Below are 21,892 nucleotides of genomic sequence, written 5' to 3'. Positions count from 1 at the left end.
ACTGATTGGCTGGCTTTGAAACTTTGGTGGGGTAATGATCTTGGCGGGCATGGGTCTGGATGGAGGGGGGCTAACCTGATGGCGGTCCTAGATATTTCAGTCCTACCCTAGGTGGCCTGCAATTGATTATGAATGGGGTTTTCCCCTTGGAGGCTAGACAGTCCACACGTCATACCCCAGGAATGGTGCATCATGCATTGCCCTGGAGTTGTACATGTATCAAATTAACTGCCAGATTCATCAAAGACCCGTTTTGCGAGTCTTTAATAGCGATTGATAAGGAATCGCTATTACAGACTCGCGAAACGGGATTCATGTAGGAATCGCAAAATAAAATGCGATTCCTACACATTCCTTATTTGCGATTAGCAAATTGCTAATCGCAAATAAGGAATAACTCCCCATTCATTCCTACGAGCCTTTAGGCCTATAGGAATGAATGGGGAGTTATTCCTTATTTGCGAGTAGCAATTTGCTAATCGCAAATAAGGATGCGATTTCAAGGGTGCTAGGGGTGTCCAAAGGACATTGGTGTTGCGCACACACATGTCCAAAGGACATGTGTGTGTGCAACATGCAACTTTGAAAAATGCATTTAAAAGCATTTTTCTACGTTTTCGCTACTTACCACAAGGTTTGACCTCGCGGTAAATAGCGGCCCAAAATTGCGAATTCGCAATTTATAAATGGTTAATGAATTGCATTTAAGGAATCTCAAATAGAGATTCCTTAAATGTAATTCCTCGCAATTTAGCGAAATCGCTTTTACCGATTTTTGCATTTGGGATGATGAATCCCAAATGCAAAAATTGCGCTCGCAAAGGGCCAGGGGGCATATTATCAAGAGGGTTTATCTCCGCTTTTTTGGCTTTTAAAGCCAAGAAAGCGGTGATAAAATTATCTCCCTAATACCAAGCTGTCGCTAACACCAGTTAGCGACAGCTAGTAGGAGATAGCAACCATCTTGGGCCCCACTTTGCATGTCAGTGATATTTATCACTAATGATATGCAAAGTGGGCGTGCCAAGATGTTAGCGACTGGAAACAGTCGCTAACATCGCTATCTCCTATTACCAACTTTTGGAGATATTCGCGCTAAGCGCGAATATCTCCAAAAGCTAACACCTGCCCTGAGCAGTTCTTAGCCATGTTATCCAATAGAAGGTGGATAACATGGCTAAGAGCATTAGCTCGGTAATGCATGAATATCGTTGACTTTTCAGCGATATTCATGCATTGCGGCCGATTTTTATCGCATTTGCGATAAACCTTGGTAATACCAAGGTTTATTTGTGATAAAAATCACCGCAGCTCAGCGGTAATATTTTGTCTCTAACCAAGCAATAGCGATAATTATCGCTATTGCTTGGTAATATGCCCCCAGATTCTCAGAATCTGGCCCTTTGCAAGCGCAATTAAGCTTCATGAATCTGGCTGTAAGTGTATTTTTCGTACCTCATCTAGTCAGAGATCAAAGCTTGTATAAATGGATGCTGATGAGATTATTTGTCCAAGAATCCTTGATGGGGAATGAACATTTTTGGAACCAGGTGCCTGCCCCTGTGGTGGATGTATATAGAAAGAATCTGGTAGCTGCTATATATGTGAAATGTTTGTCACTGGACTTGGTAATCATGGCTAAATTTATTTGGGTTCATTTAACCTCAACAGTCAGTTGCCGTAAAATATGGGTGTTGCCTTCCTTGTTTCCTTGTACTTATATATATTGCCCTCCTTTATTACTGCTATTTCATTCCTAAATGGAATTTTGCTTGATTAAATAGCTGCATTTTAGTAATACCAAACAATGTCAGTAAGCATCTCATTAATCTCAAGAATAAAGCAAATTCAGAGTGTAAATTTCTCCGAAAGTGTAATTCACCTGTCTCCACCAATTTGAACGACTTGGAGGCTGTATGCATTTGAGTAATTTACACTTTTGCGTACGTCTACTACTTTTTGGTTATTCACAAAGGCAGACTGTAAATTTACTCCAAGAGTGTAACTTTCACTCAAAAGTGTAAATTACCTCTGTGAATTGGACTATGAATGTAGTGCGGTCTATTCACAAACATAAATTCACATGTGAGTAAATCTAGATGTGTAAGTTTACTCTTTCACTTTTGAGAACCTTTACTACTTTGAGCTACTCACCATTTATGAGTGTAAAGTTGCTCAAAAGTGTAGAATTTCATTTGTCCACCCTAAATTTATATATGTAAAGATACCACAGCCAAAATGAAGCTGTAGTTAGTCCAGCAATACACATGGCAAAGCCTTCCATTACAAAATAAACCCACCTAGGAAATAATGTTAAGTTAAAATGATTGATTTTGATATTTTTATAAAATTAATTGAATGTTGAAAGAATATATATATTGAACAATAAATATTCTGTAAGGATAAGAATCTGCTAGCTACAATATATTTGTCAACTGTTTATTGCTGGACTTGGGAATCATGGCTAAATGTATTGGGGTTCATTATATCTCAAAAGTCACTTGCTATAGAATATGGGAGTAGCCTTCCTGGCATCCTTGCGTTTATATCTAACTCCTACCCATATGACTGCTATTTCATTCACTGATGGCATTTTGCTTGACTAAATAGTTACATCTTGGTAATACCAAATAATTTGAGTATGTATCTCATTCATCTCAAGGATGGGACAAAATCTGAGTGCAAATTTACTTCAAAAGTGTAACTCACATGTGTCAACAAAATTGAAGGACTTGGGGGCTCTACACATTTGAGTAATTTACACTTTTGATTAAGGGTACTTCTTCCTGGCTATTCACACAAAAAACAGAGTTTAAAGTTACCAAAAAAGTGTAACTTGAATCTGGACGCTCAAAACAACTTCTAAAACAGCAGAACTTAAATTGTGCTGTCAAGCTTTTAGTACAGGTAGAAGGATGACAGCAGGGCAGACAGATCGTTACAGGATGACATTTTAATCACTGCTTGTTTTGGCATGTACCAGACACAGCTGTCTCCCATTCTTCAGGACAATGCAGATCCATTAAGCACAGTTGCACTGACCCATGCTTTTTTTAACTAAGTTGAAAACTATAGATATTCTTACAGAAATAAACAAAACATGTAGGTCTGTCCTCATGTACATCGCACTTCACACCCACAACTAGCACAAGCAGATTACAGAGTACATTCTAGCCTGAAGGAACTGTTTAACAGATATATTGTTCAGTCTCTACCTTGTTTTAAAGAAATATTGATCCTAACTCTGTAGGTTTTGTGGATTGAAAGAAATATAATGAGGAGCCACATGAAAACACAGTTTTACTATTTAACTCCAACTCTCAAATTTTGCCCTCTTCTCCATGGCATGGGTATATTGTACACACTGGGGCCTAGTCGCAAATTGCATTTGCTAGTACCTTTCCTAGTACTACAATTATACTTCTAATGTACTACAAAATGCTAATCAAAAGCTTATGAGCTTCTGCCTCTCCTATCTTTTTTCCTGCGTGGAGATCTCTCCGCTGACTGCAAGTCTCTGCACACTCAAGTATATGTTTAAGTAGTACATGCGGGAATGACAGAGTAAAGTGAAAATGGAGAATACTTAACTACAAAATGGGAGGGGTTAAGGAAGTAGTAAAGTGGTGTTTAGGGAAAAACATGCACCCACACGCAAAAGAGAAATCCTATTCCTATGTATAACCTGCTCCATCAAAGCAATTACATCCAAAAAGGGCCACAAATATCGTAAATGTACCAAGTACCACACATGGACAACTACTGGTATTGCATCTTCCTCCCATAGAAAATAATTGAAGTAGCAATTTAAAATAAACCTGTAACAGAAATGTTAAATTAAATTACGATATTTAACCTCTTTCCTGCCAGGTCTGCCCCCCCCCAATGCTAAGCCTTTTTCTGGCTATTTGGAGTAGTTTGCGCTTAGGTCCCCATTAAGTATGGGCGGAAAATCCGTTCCGCTCGCGGATTTTGCGGATTTTCGGTAAATTCGCAATCCGCGAGATTTGCAAATTTCCCGCAAAATCCGCAAATCCGCGAGCAGCGGATTTTATGGCTTGCTCGCACTGTTCGCGTGAGTTCGCGGCTTCCCAGTTCAACTTCGCGCCCCGCGAATAAGCGCTAAATTGCAGAAATACGATCTTAGCAAAACTGAAACTACTTACCAGGTTCAAAAGTTCAAGCTCATCATTAGTAGCCATTTCCTGTAGTGCTTCCTGAGGGGCCCCTCCAGAGTTCAGTTGCCTACTTGCAACTATTATGTGACCCTGCTCTGACCCTCAGAATAGTTACTCATATGCCACAAAGGTCCTGAATTACAGCTAAGGGAGACAAGCAGGAGCCAGGCTGGAAGTTCAAATCCAGTGACACATTAATCAGCCCCTAATTCATTATTGTCAGTTGGGGCAGGGCAGGTGTTGTAACTAATTTTGCAACAATGAAAGCACTTAGCAAGTGCAAAAGATCACTAATCAGGAAGCACTAAGGAAGCAGGTGCCAGCTAAAAAAATATTCTGAGACACATTAATCAGCCCCAAATTAATTCAGGTCACTTGAGGCAGGGAAGGTGTGCTTTGCTTTGCCACAATAATGTACACTGGACAACCAGAGGGTGCTGTGATGAAACAGAGGGTGGAATGGGTGGGCCAGAGGGTGGCATGAGTAGTCAGAGAGTGGCAGAGGTGACAGAGGGTGGCAGTGATGAAGAAGAGTGTCCCAAACAGGCTGGACACGTAGAAACAGCAAGTTCGCAAAACTTGCGACCCGACAGGTAAGTTCGCGTTTGCGAAATTGTACAAAACCCTCGCGAACTGGCAGAAACCCGCGCAAACACACAAAAAAAAAATCAGCAAATTCGCGAGAATTCGCGGATTTTTGCGGATTGCGAGTTCGCAAATCCGCAAAATTCGCGAACGCGAGATTCGCAAAATTCGCCCATGCTTAGTCCCCATACCGTTTTGTCTACATAAGGTATCCATGCTAAATTTTCATCCTTTTTTTCCAGCATCCTGGGGATTCTAAAAGTACTCAGGGTTTGTGGATTCACCTGGAGGGAACTGAGAAACTAGACAAATACAACTATATTTAGGTTCCTTCCAGTTAGTGGTAGAATTGGGTGTGAAACCCAGGGTAGATCCCAGAAAGCTATACCTTTCTGTAAAGTAGCCAAAATTCAGCAAAGGGCCATATGCGTGCCAGTACCAGTATTGAAATTGAGTTGAAAAAAAACTATACATTTATGTCTACATTTTCATCTGTAACTTTTTATAACTATGGCCTATTTTTTAAAGCAATATACTGTTACATCCATCTAACCTTCTGGTTGCAGAGATAAACAGGCGTTGTCAGTTCTCCAAGAACCTAAGGAACTCAGAGTAGGGTAGAGGCAGCATCCCCTATACAACACCGCTGGGGGAAGGAACCCAGGGCCCTAGTAGGTTTGCAGACTAGGCCTGCCTGCTCCCTCACCATGTGGAGCCCTGTCCTTCCTGCTCTGTGGCTCGGAATCCTTGACCGGTGCCACAGTCAGGTGTTTACAACCAAGCAGCTCACATTCGCCAAATAGGCCTAATTATGCCAGCTCAACCAGAGTCCGGTCTGGACCTTCCGCAGACAGGCTGCCCGGTTCTAGACCAAATAGCCCATTTCCCCTACTGCATGTTTGCTTGCACGTAGGGTCAGTGCATGAAGCCCGGGCCCTACTGGAGCTCTGACCGAGGGCACAACTACAGCCTCCCTCTCTGCCGGAGACGGGGAAGAGGGCTGCCGGGGTCTGCTGATTCCCCTTTGCCAGGTCTTGCTCATTCTTAGGAGAAAGGTAAGCCTTGAGCCAGGCCTACCTACAGCACCTCCTGGGTGGTGTGGGACATCGACGGTTGCTTCCATTCGAGACTAGGCGCAGGCATCTGCTGAGGTCTTCTGGGAGCTCTCCTGGGCTTCTGCTTCAGCTCGGCCATCTGGGGGCTAGGCCTTCATGCAAAGGTGGTGCCCACTCTTGTCCTCCACAACCAGTGGGGGAACAAGAGAGACCTCCCCGGGCCTGCAGCCACCCTGCTCGGGTTGCTCACTGCCACTGCCATACCATGAGCTCAGGATGCTGCCTTGGGTGGATGCTTTCCACTTTGTGGAGGTCAGGGCGCAAAGGAGGGTTAAGCCCAGGTCATCCTCTCCCCATGGGCCTGCCCAGGAAGCCTATTGTCCTCGACTATTGATCCCCCACTCAGAACTCTTGGGAAGACAAAGGTTGCAGTTAGCCCAGCCACCGGGTCAGCCGGCCATCTAGTCACCCAGCCCACCAGGGCATCTGGTCGCACAGCCTGGTGAACAGATGGCCCAGAACAACTCAGCAACCAGATAGCCCAGGATGACCAGACCCAGGATCCAATCACATGGCAGTCCGAGGACGACAAAAATGGCCATGCACTCTAAGGCTGATGCTCGGAAGGCTCCTTCCTGGGTCTGTTTGCCTCCCAGTGACTTGTGCTGGAGTAGGGGTATCCAGGTCCAGCCATATGGTCACCCTGCAATAGATCATGACCCGACCCTGCACCCGGTGGAGCAGGGATAGGAGGGGGGCCCCAATGGCAGTCAGCACTTGGTGGAGGCAGCCTAACACTTGTCCATATTTCCCCCTCTGAGTCCCTCCTGTCGGCCTAGCAGCAGAAGAACTCACCCCTGGGTGTGGTGCAGTGGGTCCTTGTGCGCCTATAGATGGGGACAAAAACGTGGCTCAGAGGATGACTTTCAATAGATCACATCAAGGTAGCTGCTCTACTACTTACGGTATTGTGACCCAGTATCAGGTTGTCTACTAATGATTTAGCACAGGGTGCCTCACTAATATGCAGCGCACTAAGGGCGCTAGCGGTGTCATCCAGGTTCCAGTCCCCAAGCGAGTGGCTCTGAACACCTGCCCATGAGACCAATTATCCCAGGCCAGCCGAGGCTCCATGGCACGGTGGTTTTGTTATGGATTAGCGGGGGAGTTTGTCTTCGAGGCATACAGTCATAATCCAACAGGTGGTAGTTTTGCTCCATTAGCTCCTCAGCCAAGCACATACATCAAATGTCTGAAACTGTGGTTCCTCTCGTACTGAGCAGGATTACTATTGTAAAAACAGATCATCAGTAGGGTAAAACTAACCTGCCTCACAATGGTCTAAACACAGCTCATGCTCCCTATTAGTGGGTGAACAAACCACTGCTTGTTGAATTCTGCTTCCCAATGGTAGGAACAGCCGACATCAAAGGATCAAAAAGCGATGTTGCAATGAACTCATGGCTGCCCCAATCCAGTTATACCTGTGGTGACTTTTCTGACACCACCTGCTTGAAACCCAAATAGTGAGAAGAATTGAGAGGCCATGCTTTCACAGTCTGTATTCGTACTGAAAATCAAGATCACTTCTGCTCTACGGGAGGTTTCTGTCCTCCCTGAGCTCACCTTAGGACACCTGCATTATCGTTTGACAAGTGTACTGCCCCAGTCAAGCTTCCTACCTGCCGCTGTCCCCGGAACAGGTCATGCCTGGCAGTCGGCAGGAGCTTGGAGCCAGAAGCGAGAGCCCCACTTTATCTCCTCGCCTCACCGGATAAGTGAAAAAACTATAAGAGTTGTGGTATTTCACCTGAAGCCTGAGGACCTCTAATTTATCCTACATCTATCATGTCTCTTCACATTGCCAGACTAGAGTCAACCTCAACAGGGTTATTTTCCGATGATTCTGCCAAGCCCATTCCCTTGGCTGTGGTTTCACTAGATAGTAGGTAGGGGTAGAGGGAATTTTGTTTATCCTTTCATACATGTCTCTAATTAGATGAAGAGGCATTTGGCTATCTTTACCACTTCGCAGTGGCTCATTCCGGGTTTTTATTGCTGACCATAAGCATCAAATCGATCTTGCTTCCAACAGCACAACATTTGTTCCGGAGTGAAGCCACATTTAAAGCTGTCCTCACAGGAACTTAAATCACATATATGATAGAGATAGTACACCCTCCAGTACTAATCTGACAACATAAATTGTCTACGAACAGTCCTGAGAAAATTAAGGTATGATGACCAGGGCATTAATTATCTATATGTGATATGTACTGATTATGTGTAAGCAATTACTTGAGATATATCCTGAATTCAACATATATCAATTATCAGGATGTACACTTGAATATCTAATTTAACACACCCACCTATTATAATGATTCTGAAGCTAGTAACTGAACATTCCCTATGCTAAATATATATTTAAATGCAAACATGTTAACTGCAATCCACTTTATCTGCAAACTCGAAATGTGTAACTATACTAGATTTAAATTAATCCTGGGTAAAGTTTGCAGAGTTCGGCTACACGGAACTCCTCGAAGTGCAAAAAAAACTCTACCATGCTACGCAGAGCTCCGCAAGAGATGGAGTGTGTTAGATAAATGCAGTTTGTGGTTATTTTCAGTGCCAGGTGGTTGTCCGCACTGTGCAATCATCATGAATGACACCAAGCACAGTGCAAGCGGGCGCTGCTTCCTTTCTGCCTCTCAAGTAAATTTTTACTCGAGCAGCAGCTTTCTCAATGCGAACAGACAGTACCTCAATGCGTGCAGTCGGGAGCATATGCCATCACTCGCAATGAGAAATCTGACCGCCCGCATTGAGAAATCTCACCGGGAGGTTGATTTTTCACACAGTGGAACAGTTGGTGAGATTTTTGATTTTCTTTGATAAATTCTGTTAAAATTTAACTTTACTCTCAAATTCTAGTTCAAGAGAATTTTGTGAGTTTTTATATCAAATTGAGACATCAATCACTACAACTGTACCACCTTTGGGAAATACTACATCTAGTTTTCGTAGTTCACCTCAACTGTTTTTGACATTAGGTTCCATATATGCCATCCAACCACACCTTTTCGCTCAATGAGCCGTTCCCACATTTTGGTGTCTTTTGGGCCTTGTTTACATAGTTTTAGCACATGTACCTAAAATGTGAGCAGTTGTTTCACAAACATCTTTACAATATCTTCAAGTAGCAAATGTTTGATTTCTTCCCCTAGTGATGGTTTCTCTGGTGTACAAAGCCATTTGCTTTTAACATCAGCGCAGCTATGGTTAGGTTTTCCTTTAGTGTGTCGTGCTTGCTGATCCAGAAATTTAGGTTGGATTAATAGCTAGATAGTTAGTACCATCACCCTGGACAGGGAGATCTTTCCAGTTTTCAAATTCCTCTTTTCTCCAGTCATAAGCAGCTAACAATTGCAAATAATAACTCAGGAATCTACTGTCTACAGTGTTAAGTTTGTGAGTTTTGATGATATTATCGATCTTTTCATTTATTATTTCTCCGGCATACATGTAAGAGTGAGCAATGTTCAAAACTGGAGTTTCTTCCAGGTATAGTAGATTGTTGATTTTATTGAGTCTTATTGTTGTACGTAGCTTTGGTACACTGAGGCACCCATATGATCTTTTGGAGTAGAGAAGACTATTGCAGGTGTGTGCAGGTAGGGGTAGGAAGTGTTTGATATAATTCTGTTTGATCCAGAGTGTTTGGAGCTTTTGCGTCAGTGCCTGCCATTTCCAATTTAAATAACAATTTAGGAACCAGATACATGCACAAGAATTACATTTTTCAGTGGGCTGGAGGGGTAAATTTTCACGTTTTTTAGCCCAATTTATGAGATCCTCATTTAATTTGTTATTACTTCCATGGCTCGTGTGTGGATCAAATTTCAATCCGAGGTATCTCTCACAGTCTCTTGGATGAATATTTTCAATATCTTGTTTTTCAAACTGCCATGGTTTGCAGTTATTCACCAGGAAGTTATCTTTGTTGTAACTTTTGTCAAATCTGTGGTTTTGTTTCACATTTACTTTTAAACCTGTGGCTTTACTAAATTTTTAGATGACTTTCAGATTAGTACTCATTCCTTCCCAGGTTTTGCTGAATACTGCTATATCATCGGCAAAGGCTGGAGTGGTGATCTGTTCAATAAGGCTATCTGAGCCGAATGTGAAGCCCTTGCCATTTTTCTGAATATCACATGTTAGCAGATCCATGACAATCGTAATCAACAGTGGGGATAACGGGCCATATTGTTTTACTACAGATTTCAGTGTTATTTATAGGGTAATTTCATTATTTATGTCCTTTAAAAACGTTGTTGAGTCTGTATACAAGTCTCTTATTATATCCCTAATGTATGAAGGAACTCTGTGCCTTTCGCAACTCTGTAGAATGTGGCCAAGGCTGACAGAGTCAAAAGCTTTGGAGATGTCCATGAAGACTAATGCAAGTAAGTGATTGTTTTTATATGCCCCTTTCATAATATTCTGATGAAGAGTCCGATTTTGGAGACAACCTCTTACCTCCATGAAGTCTTTTTGTCTTGTATTCAGATTAATGAATTAAGAAAGTCATTTGGTTAAGATTTTTGTAAATAGCTTCATGAATGCTGCACCGATTTTAATTGGTCTCAAGTTGTTTCTTTTGTTAAGTTCACTGAACAGTATATTCTATGGGATTTTGTTTTCATATACTTTTCCAATTCCGCTAGCAGCAGTAGTCTTGTGACCATAAATTGGATGGATTGCTGCCTGCTAGAGCTGCGAGTATAACATCATTACGCGCTTTTGGATGTGCATGCCGAGCATGTTGTGACACTCCATTTTTGGTTCCGATTCTGAGGTCATAAAAGCTATAGAGAAATGTGAGTTCTCCTTTTTTTGTTCTTCCTTTTCATTTTGCATAGTTGCATGTAATGTTGTGAAATGTGTTTTACTTGTCACATTTTGAACAATATGTTTTCTGGTAAAATCCTCCATGTTTATTGAATACGTGCTTTCTAAGCTCTTTGAAAGTTCCTATTATGTCTCCACATATATCACAGTTATCATTGGGATATTTCCAGTGTTACTTTTTTGGTGAAATCACTGTTATTGAGTCCATCGTTGACCTCATAAACATCAGGTAGATTCTCAAGTCTTGATGCAATAGTGTCACTCATGGCTGAGGAGGTCATAAATTCAAAGTTTTCACTGAGGTCTACGGTTACTTCATCTTCCGCTATTACGGAGGGAGAACAGAGCGATATATCATGATTTGAATATTGGTATTTATTGTTTTGTTAGAATTGGGTGTTGAATGGACAAAATCTTTAGAGAGGTTAACAATGTGTGTAACTGACACCACCTCCTTTTACCATCTTAATGTTGGGGTTTTTAATCGGCAGGAACTACCCTATCTGGAATTATGAGTGTTAACTTTACCATTTCTCACTATCATGCTCAGGGCTATGATGGAACCTTGTTTGGCTGATCTCTATAGACTTCTCTTCAAAGACTAAAGTGATATGGAGACAATTACCAGCAGTACCACTTGGAGGTAAAGGCCACTATGCGTGAGAAGAGGTTAAGAGAGTCATAATTACTTCCATAATTACTTCCATTGTTTATCCACGTTTCACAAACAAAAGAGAACTGTCCCAAGGGTTCCCGCCCGCTTCTCCAGGATCATTTGTGTTACTGTACTGGACGCTGCAAGGGCACCGGTCTCCACCACTCTGGGTTTGGGGATCTGAATCGACTGCATTTCAATCAGCTGAGGGCAACGGAGACCATCATCCATCCCTTCCGAATGATTCTCGCCCAGCTCTTATGACCGACTGACGCATGTCAATGTCTGTTCACATGGAACCCTTATTCATTTCGGCCTTCAAAGTTCTCACTTCAATATTTGCTGACACCACCAAGATCTGCACCTGTGGCGGCTCCACCCAAGCCCTCGCCATGGGCTTCTGTACGCACCATAGCAGCCCTTCTACTTGTAGCAGCTTAGCCCTGTGAGTCTAAGCCCTGCCTCCCTGGCGACCTGTGGTATCGTTGTTCCGCATTTTCTTGAATAACTGCCTCCTATTGTTGCCTGCAGTCTGCCCTGCTTGCCGCTTTACTTTAATAGCATTTTCAAAGCGCTATTGTAATTGTATCTGTTATTGCGCGTTTCGCCCCAAGCGCTCCGCTCCGCTGACCCCTCCGCTGCCATTTTGGTTGTTGTGGTCGCCCTCTGGAGCCCGCCCCGCCTCCCAGCTGAGCCGCCCTCGCCCCTCCCCCTCCACTACCCATATATGACAGTTGTTCCCGCGCGCAGCGTTCACGCGCAGCGATCGCGCCCCATTCGCGCCGAAGGTGCGCCAAAGGTAAGCCCGTCTACGCCCGTCCGCGCCTGGACCGCGCCCAGCGCCATACCCCCTGGCCCTCGCATTGCCCAGCCCTCCCGCATTACCTACGATGCCACCACCCTCCTAGCCCTTAACCCCGGCCGCTCCCCCAACTGCGTCCAAGCTGCTCCTGGACACACCCACGGACCTTTCTCATGCTACTCCTGCAAATTCATCGGCACCGTCAACAACTCCGCTATGATCACCCCACGGACTCCCGACCCCAACAACCTACAATGCATCTTGCTCAACACCCGTTCGGTCCACAGGAACGCCATTGACCTATGGAATCTACTAGACACCATCTCTCCGGACGTCTCCTTCCTAACAGAAACATGGATGAACGCCTGTTCCGCCCCAGACATCACCATTGCCATCCCAGAAGACTATAAGATCATACGCAAGGACCGTACCCGCCACACAGGATGAGGAATCGCTATCGCTTTGGGATCGCTGCCATTTTGTTGATTGTTGTTGCCTCCCAGCACCGCCTCTCCACCCCGCTCCCGCCTCCCTGCTGACACACCCCTCGCCCCACCCCCTCCACACTCCATTTATGATGAATGGACGTACGCGCAGCGTCCACACGCTGCGGCCGCGCCGAAGGTGCGCCAAAGGTAAGCCCGTCTGCGCCCGTCCGCGCCAAGGCCGCCCAGCGCCAGACCCCCTGGTCCATGCCATGCCCAGCCCTCCCGCATTACATACGACGCTTCCACCCACCTAGCCCTTAACCCCGGCCGACTCCCCAACTGCACCCAAGCCGCTCCTGGACACACCCATGGACCCTTCACATGCTACTCCTGCAAGTTCGACGGCACCAAGATAAACTCCTCATCCACGATCGCACAACAGATATCTGACTCCAATCACCTAAAATGCATCCTACTCAACACCCGCTCAGTCCACAGACACGCCATCGACCTCTGGAACCTACTAGACACCATTTCTCCTGACGTCGCCTTCCTAACAGAAACATGGATGAACGCCTGTTCCGCCCCAGACATCACCATTGCCATCCCAGAAGACTATAAGATCATACGCAAGGACTGTACCGGCCACACAGGATGAGGAATCGCTATCGTCCACAAAAAATCCATCCACATCTCAACCAGCTCTGACGTCAATCTCGCCAACTCTGAACACCTTCACTTCCAGATTCACACCGACCCCAAAACCACACTCAGAGGCACCCTCCTTTACAGACCTCCAGGACCCCGCGCACAATTTAGTGAAGACATCACGGATTTCATCACTCCACACGCCCTCCCATCCAAAGATTACATCCTTCTGGGAGACCTCAATTTTCACCTTGAAAAGAACAACGACCATAACTCCACCACCCTGTTGGACAACCTCGCCAACCTCGGACTTAAACAACTGGTCACTTCCCCCACCCACATCGCAGGTCACACACTCGATCCTATCTTCACCTCCAGCAACCATGTCTCCTTCAGCCACACTACGGCTCTCCTCTGGACTGACCACAGCTGCGTCCACTTTACCTACAACAAGCCCAAACCCAACAACCACCCCCAACCAACTCTGCAAAGAAACTGGAACAAAATCACCATCGACCAGATCTCCTCATCGCTTCTTCAAAAGCCCCCCGCCCACTCCTCAAACCCCGACCAAGCCGCCACCAACCTCACCCTATGGTTATCCAACAGCGCCGACATCCTAGCACCACTGAAAAAACGACAAATCAAACTTGGCAGCAAGAAAGCCTCCTGGTTCAACGATGATCTTAAGAAATCCAAGAAACTCTGCCGCTCCCTGGAGAAGGCCTGGAAAAAAGACCCAACCACCAGCACCAAGGAAGCCTTCAAAAACGCAACTCGCACACACCACCAACTGACCCGAAAAGCCAAGCAAACCGCCTTCAAGGACCGACTAGATAGCAACGCCCACAACAGCAAGGAACTTTTCAACATCGTCAAGGAATTCACCAATCCCTCGGCCAACTCCAACGACATCACCCCCTCTCAAGCCCTCTGCGACTCCCTAGCCTCATTCTTCCACAACAAAATTGCAGACATCCACAACAGCTTCGACAACCAACCCGGAGACCATTCCACCCAACCATCTGCTGGACCTTCACCACCCTCGAACACCCTTAATGACTGGAACCCAATCTCCACTGAGGACACTATCCGCCTGATGAACTCCATCCACTCAGGATCCCCCACAGACCCATGCCCTCACCACATCTTCAACAAAGCAGCCCCATCAAAGCACCGCACCTCAGAGACGTCATCAACTGCTCCCTCAACTCCGCCACCTTCCCGGAAAACTGGAAACACGCAGAACTCAGCGCCCTTCTGAAAAAACCCACAGCGGACCCCACCGAACTCAAAAACTACCGTCCCATCTCGCTCATTCCATTCCCGGCCAAAGTCATCGAGAAAGCCGTCAACAACCAGCTCGCCACCTTCCTCGAAGCCAACAACTCCCTCGACTCCTCACAGTCCGGCTTCCGAGCCAAACACAGCACTGAAACCGCCCTCATCGCAGCAACAGATGACATTCGAACCCTACTGGACAATGGAGACACAGTCGCCCTCATCCTCCTCGACCTCTCCGCAGCCTTCGACACAGTCTGCCATAACACCCTTCTACAGCGCCTCAGAAACATCGGAATCCAAGGAAAAGCTCTAGAATGGATCACCTCGTTCCTCACCGGAAGAACCCAGAGAGTCCGCCTTCCACCATTCAAGTCAGAGGCCACTGAAGTCATCTGCGGCGTTCCACAAGGATCTTCACTCAGCCCCACCCTGTTCAACGTATACATGAGCCCCCTCGCAACCATCGCACGCCAACACAACCTCAACATCATCTCCTACGCGGACGACACTCAACTGATCCTATCACTCACCAATGACCCTCACACCGCCAAAACTAACCTACACGAAGGGATGAAAGAAGTTGCCGAATGGATGAAACATAGCCGTCTGAAACTGAACTCTGATAAAACAGAAGTCCTTATCTTGGGTACCTCCCCCTCTGCATGGGACGACTCTTGGTGGCCAGAAGCCCTTGGAAAAGCACCCATCCCGACAGACCACGCACGGAACCTGGGCGTCATCCTGGATTCCTCACTTTCGATGTACAAACAAGTCAACGCCGTCTCTTCATCCTGCTTCAACATTCTTCGCATGCTCAAAAAAACATTTCGTTGGATCCCCACAGAAACTAGGAAAATGGTCACCCACGCCCTGGTCACGAGGCGACTGGACTACGGAAACACCCTCTACGCCGGCACTACCGCTAAACTCCAGAAAAAACTCCAACAAATCCAAAACGCCTCAGCCAGGCTCATATTAGACATCCCGCGTAAAGATCATATCTCTGGTCACCTGAAAAACCTCCACTGGCTACCCGTCAATAAGAGGATCACCTTCCGTCTCCTAACCCACGCACACAAAGCACTCTACGAAATCGGACCAGAATGCCTCAACACACGACTGTCCTTCTACTCCCCCTCCCGCCAGCTTCGATCGTCCAACCAAGCCCTTGCCACTGTACCCCGCATCAACAAAACCACCATGGGAGGTAGATCCTTCTCCTACCTGGCAGCTAAAACCTGGAACTCCCTTCCCACTCACCTTCGCCTTACTCAGAATCACCTAGCATTCAGAAAGCAACTTAAAACGTGGATATTTGACAAGTAATTCCCCTCCCCTCCTCAAGCGCCTTGAGTCCCTCTGGGTATGTAGAGCGCTATATAAATTCTTTGACTTGACTTGACTTGACTAAGCGCCAGCAACGTCCTAGTGTGGACCCGGCCCTTTGGTGCCATCCATTTTCAGGGCTAGTTTATTCGGCAGGTGAGATATTGCACACTCCTTAGCAGATTCCAACTTCCATGGCCACCGCCCTGTTGTCTATATCAACCAAAACCTTTTTTAGGGTTTGCTGAGCTTTGTCATTGCACACCTTAACCAGGCTTCCGGTCCCTCCTACAGCACCAGTTCTGCTTACCAAAAGTGGCCGACAAGGCACTCGCATTCCATGCCGGCTCAATAGCAGCAGGCCAGGCTTCTTACCCATATAAACTTTGAGAATAGGTTGAGATTAAGGGTGGGTGTAAAATCCGTTTCGCGGGCGAATTTGCGGATTTTCCGCGATTTCGCAATCCGCGAATCTCGCGAAAACGCGGTAAAATCCGCGAATCATTGGGGACGAATTTTCAGCCAAGCAAGGGTTACAGCAGCAGGTGCAAAAGTTGAACCTAATTTCTTTGTAACCTTTTACAAAAGGGTTACTAAGAAATTAACTTCAACTTAGGCACCTGCTGCTAATTGCTTCCTGGCGCCTCGTTGCCTACTTGCAACTATTCTCTGACCCTGCTCTGACCCTTGAAGCAGGGTCAGAGAATAGTTACAAATAGGCAAGAGGCACCTGTCCAAGGAATTAAACCTCATCAGGAAGCACTTACAGATATAAAAAAAACAGGAAGAAGGGAGAGGATGGCAAATACACCCATTTTGAGTTGTCAGGAGGGGTTAAACTAAAAGAGACCTTTATAGCAATATTTTCATATGCATTTTGCTAAAAATAAAAAGCTGTATGTTCAGTAGGGGCAACTCAGGAATCTGGCCCTTGAGAGATCCGGCCTCTCTTTCTTTCTCTCGTTCTCTCTCTCCCTCTCTCTCTCCCTCTCTTTCTCTCTCTTTCTATCTGTCTATCTCTCTCTCCCTCTCCTTTCTTGCTCCATTTATCTCTTTCTCTCTCTCTTTCAAGTTCTTCCTCTTTCTCTGCTTATCTCTTTCTTTCTCCGTTGTTCTCTCTCTCTTTCTCTCTCTCACATCCTCTCTTTCTCGCTCTCTCTTTCTCTCTCTTTCTTTCTCTCTCACTCTCCCTCTTTCTCTCTCTCTTTCTCTTTCTATCTCTCATACTCTCTCTCTCTCCCTCTCTGTGTGTCTTTCTCTCTTTCTCTCTCTCTTTCCATGTCTCTCTCTCTCTTACTCTCTCTTTTACTCTCTTGCTCTTTCGCTGTCTCTCTCTTTCTTTCTCTCTCATTCTCTCTCTCCCTGTTTGTTTGTTTGTTTCTTTCTTTCTTTCTTTCTTTCTTTCTTTCTTTCTTTCTTTCTCCCCCCTCTCTCTCTTACTCTCTCTTTCTCTCCCTCTCTTTCCCTTTCTCTCCCTTTCAATTTCACTTTCTTGCTCTTTCTCTGTCTGTCTCTCTCTTTCTTTCTTTCTCTCTCTCTTTCTTTCTTTCTTTCGTTCTTTCTTTCTTTCTTTCACACTCTCTCTCTCTCTCTCTCTTTCTCTCTTTTGAAACATTGTAAAGATCTGGTAGATGACAAAGTACAAACAAGCATTTGCAATGCAATAGGTCTCGCATGTTTTGTATTTACGTGACTTAGCTGTATTGATATTACAAATTACAATGGCTTTTAAGTTTTTTTAAAATAATTAATACTTAAATAAAAGTGTATGTTCAGTGTATTTTATTGTGACGAAAATCCAAGAACAGAAGTGAAATATTAACATCTTTTTGTGACATTTGTAATAAAGTTTGAAACATTGAGAGAACATATTTGAACCAGTTGTTGAATGGTTGCGCAGATTGATGCTGGGGTGGCGCTGAGTGGTGCTGTGGTGGTGCTGAGTGGTGCTGTGGTGATGCTGACTGGTGCTGTGGTGGTGCTGAGTGATACTGGGATGGTGCTGAACCAGAGGGTGGCAGTGGTGGACCAGAAAATGGCAGGGGTGAACCAGAGGGTGGCAAGGGTGAACCAGAGGGTGGCAGTGGTGAACCAGAGGGTGGCAGTGGTGAACCAGAGGGTGGCAGGGGTGAACCAGAGGGTGGCAGGGGTGAACCAGAGGGTGGCAGTGGGGAAACAGAGGGTGGCATAGGTGAACCAGAGGGTGGCAGTGGTGAACCAAAGAATGGCAGTGGTGAACCAGAGGGTGGCAGTGCTGAACAAGAGGGTGACAGTGGTTAACCAGAGGGTGGCAGTGGTGAACCAGAGGTGCAGTGGTGAACCAGAGGGTGGCAGTCATGAACCAGAGGGTGACAGTGCTGAACCAGAGGGTGGCAGTGGTGAACCAGAGGGTGGCAGGGGTGAACCAGAGGGTGGCAGTGCTGAACCAGAGGGTGACAGTGGTTAACCAGAGGGTGGCAGTGGTGAACCAGAGGTGCTATAATGAACCAGAGGAAGGCAGTCGTGAACCAGAGGGTGGCAGTGGTGAACCAGAGGGTGACAGTGCTGACCCAGAGGGTGGCAGGGGTGAACCAGAGAGTGGCAGTGCTGAACCAGAGGGTGGCAGTGGTGAACCAGAGGGTGGCAGGGGTGAACCAGAGGGTGGCAGGGGTGAACTAGAGGGTGTCAGTGGTGAACCAGAGGGTGGCAATGATGAACCAGAGGGTGCTGTGCCCATAAATGACTGTGTGGGTAACTTCGCTATGCAAGCGGCTCGCGAAGACGCAAAAAGCCCCATGAACACGCAAAAAACCAGCGAACACGCAAAAAAACAAAAATCTGCAAATTCGCGAATTTTGCGGATCGCGAATTCGCAAATTTGCAAATTCGCGGATCGCGAATTCGCAAAATTCGCCCATGCTTAGTTGAGATCATTTCAGCCTCAAGACCTCTAATCAGTCACTTCATCAGATAAAACTGGGTTCTGGGTTCCAGCTATCCAGGGGGAAACTTCGGGAACAAACGACTAGATGGTTTGATCAGTCTTTCTCCCCTATACTTGGGGTGGGCAGAATTTGCATAGTCGTGATATTCAAAGCTCGGTGAAACGGTACAAAATCTCTGCAAGCACGCAAAAGTTCAGCGAACATGCGGAATTGCTTGTTCCGCCCGTTTGCGATGATTTTTTCCTGTTCGCAAATGCTGTTTGCATGCTCGGGGAGAAATATTTCACTAACGCGCATTTTGAGAGCGCGAACAAGCAAAAATTTCTGCAAAGCCACGGATCGCGGAATTTTTGGCAATTTCACATTCTCCACAAAACGCAAAATTACCCACATTCCGCAAATTCCACCAGCGGAACGGAATATACCACCCAGGCCTACCCTATACCCAGTTGGATGACCAATTTGCACTTCAAGACAGCTACAAACCTTCACCAGAGTTTTCTTTGGCTTCGCCCTGCCCAGGCAAAATTCACCATCTTTTGGGTCCTATCACACACGCTTATGCTCCAGCTCCTCAAAAAAGTAGGTGAAACTGCCTGGTGGTGCTCCCTTCACTGGCTTTGCAGTGGGATCCCACATTAGCCAGCATGTGCTGGCCTCACCTTCATTGCGCCGCAGGGTTTCTCTTGGCCCCCAAACTTGTGTACATGTTCGACTCCTTGGTCCATGTTTCCAGACAGGTCGGGTGGGTGCCCGGCATTGGCCTCCCAGTCGCATGATGAGCACTGTCCACCCTGGTCGACAGATGCGCTAGGACCAGGGTGCCCCATTCTCCTTCCCCAAATTGGCGCATCCCTAGAGGTGGTCTGGGAGTAGTTGCTGGTGGAGTGCCTGGAAGCAGTCAAATCTCCTTTTGTCCTACAGACACAGCAGAGGTGCTGTCAGGGGGCGGTAACACTCTCACAATCACCCGGAGCAGAGAGCTACCTGCCACCCCAAAGCCTTCCAAGCAGACCCAGAGATGGTCGCAGCACACAGCTGTGAAGGAAATGTACCCTGTTGGCCCAATTGTGCCCGGGTGGCGGTTCCGTGGTGGAGAGGCACTCTCCTGGGTGACTGACCTTCCAGCCATGTTGAATTCTTCAGCTGGACTGCACGAACCCAACCTGTAAACCTCTCAACAGTTTCAAGCCCTCTTAGACTCTCTCTTCAAAGTTCTTTTTAACTTTCTCTTTCTAGTTGAATATCCATCTTGCACCTGTATTTAGCCTTAGATTGAGTTTACCACCTGCTTCGGACTGCATTCCCAAGCAACTCAAATCCGAGAAGACCCAATCCCGGTGTACTAGTGGCTGCTAAAGGCCTAATACCGTCTGTCTGGTGAGGCTTGATCAGAAGGACTTGACCCCCTATTACCCCCTATGTGAAGCCAGGAAGTAGGTCTTCTGCATACCACATTTCCTGTGCCCACCTCCACTCACTGTTACTGAGGGATCCAGGTTAGTTTATTTTCCTCCAGTTAGCAATGTGCTTAAATTCAGCGGGCCACCATGTCTGATCTGAGGTTGTAGCTAGATGCCGAAGTGTGGGGATCAAAGGAGCTTCAACTGATTCATTGAGTCATTCGCAGTTTCATGCTCCAGTCGTGTGTACTTACACATGTATGGCTTAATCTTTGAGATAAAGATATGCTACTGGCAGGATCAACCAGGTAGACACACCTGGACAGGTTGTTGGGGGGGCCATGTGACCCTCAGCTGATCAACATTCACAACCCTTTTGAGCCTGCTAGGGAACCTCAACATGCCTGGTGGGCTTGCTCAGGGGACAGGCATGTGCACATGGACGCCGGCAGGCCCAGCCTTCTCCACAGGAGGGGAGCAGCGGGGTGAGGGACAACCTGAGCAAGATGCAGGGGTTCTGGCAACACCCCATGGAATGGTCATTCGAAGTTGCTGTGGAAATGTGCTGGGTGGAGGGGGCGACAGAGTGGCACGTGGGGGCACGGACCTCCAGGCGGCATCCAGGACCTGTAGCCACCCAACCCCCTTCCACTCTGGTCAGACCACTGAGAGCGCAAGCTGCCAAGGCTGCTTGGCCTTCTTTCTGCTGGGTAGGGCCTCCGTGAACATCAGGCCCTCGAGTTGGACAGTCCCTGGCAGGGTGCAAGCTCTTTGCTTGAAACAACAGCCAAGGTTAGCCAAGCAGTCCATCCCTAAACAGACCAAGCATGCCCAATCAATTGGAGTACATGGTGCTGGCTGGGCACTCCCCCTACAGGCCAACCTACATGCAGATGTCGGCTTCAGGCCCCTGCCTGCACTTGTATAAAATGCCCATCAGAAAGCACTGGATGGAAGGTTATGTCCCAGGCCTCTGGGGGCCCTGTCAGATTTGCTTGTTCCCTTGCGACACCCAGTTGAGAACTGCTGGACCACGAGCGGTCTGGATTACCCTGTCCCTAGTAATCCAGAGGAAGAATACCTCCTTTCTTGTAATCCGTGCAAACCGAGTGACAGAGAATACCCAGGGTGAATATGCAACCGGCCTCCTGGATCCCTGACTTGGCTCAGGGACATAAATGAGCCCTCCTCTGGACTTCCATATCAGCCTGGCCATCTGGAGGTGCCATCGGAAAGAAATGTGCATGATCAGATGGCTGAGGGGTTTGGTGTGACCAGATTGCTGGGCTCAAAGGACAATTATCTGGTCATGCTGAACCTTAATGAAAGGGATTCCACTTGTCCTTGGAGGGGACACAAACTCTGCATCCCATGGACCCGGAGCAACAGTTGAGCCTCAGGCATGGGCTGAAAGTGGGGCCCTGATGGATGGGGGAGGCCTCCCTGTGCCTGATGGACCCCTGTCTTGGGCCTTGGTGGTGTGGCAGGCTGGAGGATGGAGCCCAGGAAGAGAGCGCCCACTGTCGGTCCATGTGGGATACCTGGGCTCATTCAGAGCCCTTAGACCAGGCCACAAAGGGGAGGCCTCCCAGGGCCTGCAGAAGCCTATGTCAGGGGCTTGGCCATGCAGTGGTCTGGAAGTCGAACCCCAGGATGGGGAGCCCCTACCCCAGAGCTTCTGAACCCAGCC

General features: G+C 46.9%; 1 pseudogene; it reads right to left on the bottom strand.

Annotated features, from left to right (window-relative positions):
* Positions 1–6,720: 6,720 nt before the first annotated feature.
* On the bottom strand, positions 6,721–7,727 carry LOC147712071 (28S ribosomal RNA; annotated as a pseudogene).
* Between the last annotated feature and the right edge of the window lie 14,165 nt (positions 7,728–21,892).

The sequence above is a fragment of the Lissotriton vulgaris genome, chromosome 5 (genome assembly GCF_964263255.1).
Source record: "Lissotriton vulgaris chromosome 5, aLisVul1.2, whole genome shotgun sequence".
NCBI classification, from domain to species: Eukaryota; Metazoa; Chordata; class Amphibia; order Caudata; family Salamandridae; genus Lissotriton; species Lissotriton vulgaris.
This window is presented reverse-complemented; position numbering and strand designations above follow the sequence as displayed.